Source organism: Malus sylvestris, chromosome 16, assembly GCF_916048215.2.
Source record: "Malus sylvestris chromosome 16, drMalSylv7.2, whole genome shotgun sequence".
In the NCBI taxonomy this organism is placed as follows: Eukaryota; Viridiplantae; Streptophyta; class Magnoliopsida; order Rosales; family Rosaceae; genus Malus; species Malus sylvestris.
This window is the reverse complement of record NC_062275.1, coordinates 15498231-15502803: the sequence shown is the minus strand read 5'-3', so window position 1 is coordinate 15502803 and position 4573 is coordinate 15498231. Positions and strand designations below refer to the sequence as shown.

The following is a 4573-nucleotide window of genomic DNA, read 5'->3' as shown; positions in this document are numbered from 1 at the left end:
CTTGGCATATACATCCATGTCCTCAAGTAGATCTGGTTTCAAAAGCGCACAAATCTTAGCAACTTCCCCAGAAACAAACTTGGTGGATTTCTCACGACTACTTGCACGAGCAGTCTCATTTTTCTCGGTAAATGAGTCGGTCTCAACAGCAAAGGGAACGAGTTTTGGTGCCACTTTAGCAAGCAGGGGCACCTTGTCACTATTCATAGTAGCAAGCCTCTCCAAAGGTGAACTAGACTTAGCCCCAGATGGACGCTTTGGCATTAACTTCGGCATTGAAGGCATGAATGAACTTCTACGTTGGGCAATCCTATCAGCAATCGAACTAGTAGCCTTCGGAACGGCAGACGCCACCAGCACAGATCTAGCAGCCTCATTTTTCTTGCTTTTGGAGGAAGTCAAGTCAATCACAAGCTTGGGAGCAGCCGGTGAACCTTCGCGAGCAGCGGAAGAAGTCTTTGATTTCTCCTCAGCATGCATCTCTTGAGTATCCAGTGAACTCCCGCGAGCAGTGAAAGAAGTCTTTGATTTCTTTTCAGTAGACGTCTCTTGAGCAAGCGGAGAATGCCTCATTGTCCCACCTTTATTTGTAGTAGGCTCCATCACAGTGATAGGACGAGCCAACGCCTCAGCCTTGATTCGTTTTATCTCTTCTCTCGGGGGTAGCCCACTTTTTTTCCCTACGAAGAGAACTAAGCAGCCAACGCCACTCATGGTACTCGGAGAGGATACCTAGAGCAACGTGCATTTTCTTCATGTCTGAAAAAGTCTTAAGAGTTGAGCTGAATTTCGAATCTACAAAAGCAGCGGAAGACAATTAGAAAATTAAAGAGTAGCTTAGCACAAATACAAAGCAGCTGAGAGATTAAGCAGCCCACTCACCATATATGAAAACCGTTGATACACGCAGCTTGGGGGAAGAATCAGACTCTCATTCTCCACTTATCTCCAATGTTTCCTTAGCCCAATCATGATCTCCCTTGCTCGAGTTATCAAAAAGCCTATGGCGAGATCACAGCTGCCCAACTCCCTCAATGTGACCTATGTCAAAAAAGTACTAAAATTCGTTGACGGTTAGATCTTAGTCAAAGAATTGGCTTAGGTTGTGGAATCCCACCATCACACGGACCGCGTTCGGAGAAAATTAGGCGGAGGCACATCTCATGGAGCATAGCACTTCTTGGAAGAAACACGGCATAGGAAAAGTAAACCCCAACACAAATTAGTAGGGGTGGAACTTGATGGCTATTCGAGCCCGATCACATGGTTCACGACTGCTACCATCCTTAGCATGCTTCACATGCTACCATCCTTAGCATGTTTCACATGCTACCATCCTTGAGGAAGTCTCTAAACAAGTCATCAGAGCTAATCTTGAAGTGAGCATCCTTGAAGTAACCAACCTTGCTCAAAGACTTGCCTTGACGATACAAGGGCGGCACACCATCATCATTCTTGTGGCTCAAGGAAGACATACTTGAAGAAATTCTACAAAGATACAAGAGGGATTCGTTTAAGGGCTATTAAAAAAAAAAGAGCTCTCGGCCCAAACTTCAAGCAGGCCAAGCCTTACGGCCTGCTGACTTCCACTTTTCCCTCAAGCACGGGCCCTAGCCTAACTTAAAAAATAATAATAATAAGAAAGAGGCTCGCGCCTCAATGCCCTGGCCCGAGCCGAGTTACCTCCATGCCAAGACTACCCCACGACAACCTTTGAAATCGTGGCTTTTCAAGCCACTTTCTCACACTTCCTCAACCCCCGTCGAGCCAATTTCAAGCCCTGAGGCTTCCAAAAAATTATGAAGACAAGAAAATTAATTTTTTCTTACCTATAAGCAACGAAAGACGATCCTTCGCACGGGCAAGATGTAGAAGATTGCTAGAGGAAGGGGAACAAATATCCTCTAAGCTCGCTCTCTCTCTCTCTCTCTCTTGTAGGGTATAATAAATCGTTCTCCAAAGTTGATTTAATAATCCACTTAAGGTGGATTTAAATAGGCTTTGAGAGAAATTTATTTCCCTTTCCTAGAAGGATCTAATTTCCTATTAAAGAGGGAATCTACATCAAAATAGGAAGCCGTCCTAAGTTTCCTAAAGCAAGAAAATCTCTACACCTGTTGCCCATTTCTGCGAGCAGCCCAACAGGTGTGGAGGCATTTGTAGAGCCAAAAATAATCATAAGGCGACACGTGGATTTTTGGGTGAAAATGACAAAATTACCCTTGAGGCACACCGGGACTCCTATGCTCGAGTAGTGGGCAATCATCCCTCAATCAAATCAAAAGTGCCCAAAATAGGTAATAATTCAAAACCTATTTAACCTTATCAAATCCTCTCCACAAGGTAACTCCAAAATCATTCCTCTTTTATTATATTAATTAGCTAATCGATTACGAAATTATTCTATTAATTAGCTAATTAATTGATTTATTATTCAATTATTCCTATTTAGCTACAAATCATGAACCTCACCCAAAATACTAACCAAGTGGCCGGTCCTCCTCCTCTTAAAGGGGCTGGCCACACCCCTATAAATACTACCTCATTCTCTCCAAAACTAAATTCCAATTCTCTTGCTAAATTCTCTAAATTCTCCAAACACTTTTCCCTCAAAATTCTAACTTTGGCATCGGAGGTTCTTCGGCCAAAGCTCCCCCTCATTCATCGTGGGCGTGTGAGGCTCTTGGCCTTGACATAAGTTGTTATTTGTTTTGTAGGTGCAATTTTGTCCAAAAACAAAGAGGAAGAAATTTGCATCCACAGAGAACATAATTAAAGATGCTCCAGAGTTTATGTTGCTAGATGATGACCTAGCGGCTAATTTGTTTGATGTTACTGCATGGCAACCAATTGTCAAACATGGAATCTCTCTTTACTTGTTTTCTAATGAGTTAAGTAATGCAAAACACTCTCTATATTAATAGGCACATTCACACCCTCAAGTTTCACACATCTTAATAACTTATCCATCTTCTCTAATGGCTTCCATCACCTTTGAATTAACCTTTAAAAACCAACCTTTCCTCAGAGTCTACGATGATGGCACAATGGAACAGCACAATTTCGATTCATATGTGCCCGGGCCCCCATCTCCGGATCAAGATCCGAAAACTGGTGTCTCCTCCAAAGACATAACCATCTCAGACAACCCCACCATCTCTGCTCGCCTTTACCTCCCAAACATCCATCAAAACAGAACCCCAAAGCTCCCCATCTTGGTTTACTTCCACGGTGGTGGGTTTTATGACTCATCTGCCTTCGGAGGCTTCAACCACCGCTATCTCAACCGCTTGGTCTCGGAAGCCTGAGTGGTAGTTGCTTCTGTTGACTACAGACTTGTTCCAAAGAACCCACTTCCTATTGCTTATGAAGATTGTTGGGATGCTCTTCAATGGGTTGCTTCTCAGGGAAGCAATAAAAACTCAGCTGGTAACAAAGAGCCATGGCTAGTCAACTACGGAGATTTTGATAGGCTCTACATTGGTGGTGAGTAGTGACAGTGCAGGCGGAAATATTGGACATAACTTAGCTATGAGGGCAGGTGTTGAAAGCTTGTGTGATGGTGTCAAAATTTTGGGTGCATATTTGGGCCACCCATTTTTTTAGAGTTCCAAGCCAATTGGGTCAGAACCCAAAGGTGAAGATTTTGAGAAGAATCCGATTTGTAAATTTTGGGACTTTGTTTATCCATCAGCTCCTGGACGGATTGATAATCCAATGGTGAATCCAGTGGGTGAGGGTGCACTGATCCTGGCTGGGCTTGCGTGCTCTCGGCTGCTCGTGTGTGTTGCTAGAAAGGATAAGCTGAGGGATCAAGGTGTTTGGTATTATGATTTGGTGAAGGAGAGCGAGTGGAAAGGAGAAGTGGAGCTGTTTGAAGTGGAAGGAGAGGATCATTACTTTCATTTCATATCCAGCCTGAGATTGATCCTGATAGTGAGAATGTTAAGAAGGTGTTCAAACGCTTGGGGTTCTTTTCTTGTCTAGTTAATTTTATATCATGCTAATAAGTTTCCTCATGGAGCATACGCATGGCTTCTTTTCTTGTCAATTTTATATCATGCTGATAAGTTTCTTCATGAAGTAGAGATTGACTGTACTTTGTTTGGCAAATAAATAAATAAAATTAAATCTGAATTTATACATTGTATCTTGTTAGAGCAAGTCCACCAGAGGACTTTTTGCCCAGCACCCAGCCGAAAAAATAGGCCAGGACCCAGTGAATCCCCTCCAGCCGACCCAATTGACTGGCACCCAGCCCATGCCAGTCTCTAGCCCAGCCCATTTTTGACCGACCAAGGGACTGGCTTGTTTGCTTTTTTGCACTGGTGTGTGGCCTTCAAGCTCACGTGGGCGCGAGTAAGAGACAAGAAATTAGGCGGCGGGGCCCGCGTGCAAGCACACTCAGACCACAACCCAGGCTCGACGACGTGGCCCACTTGCAGCCGTTGGATTTCCAACGGCTAGTTATTCTAGACCGTTGGATTTTCAACGGTAAAAAAAATTGAATTTCACTTTTAAACTGGACCGTCCGATCACAGATCAACGGTCCACGTTTTTTTCCCCAAAAAAT

General features: G+C 43.7%; 1 pseudogene; it reads left to right on the top strand.

Annotated features, from left to right (window-relative positions):
- Nucleotides 1-2978: 2978 nt before the first annotated feature.
- On the top strand, nt 2979-4007 carry LOC126609145 (2-hydroxyisoflavanone dehydratase-like; annotated as a pseudogene).
- Nucleotides 4008-4573: the final 566 nt, after the last annotated feature.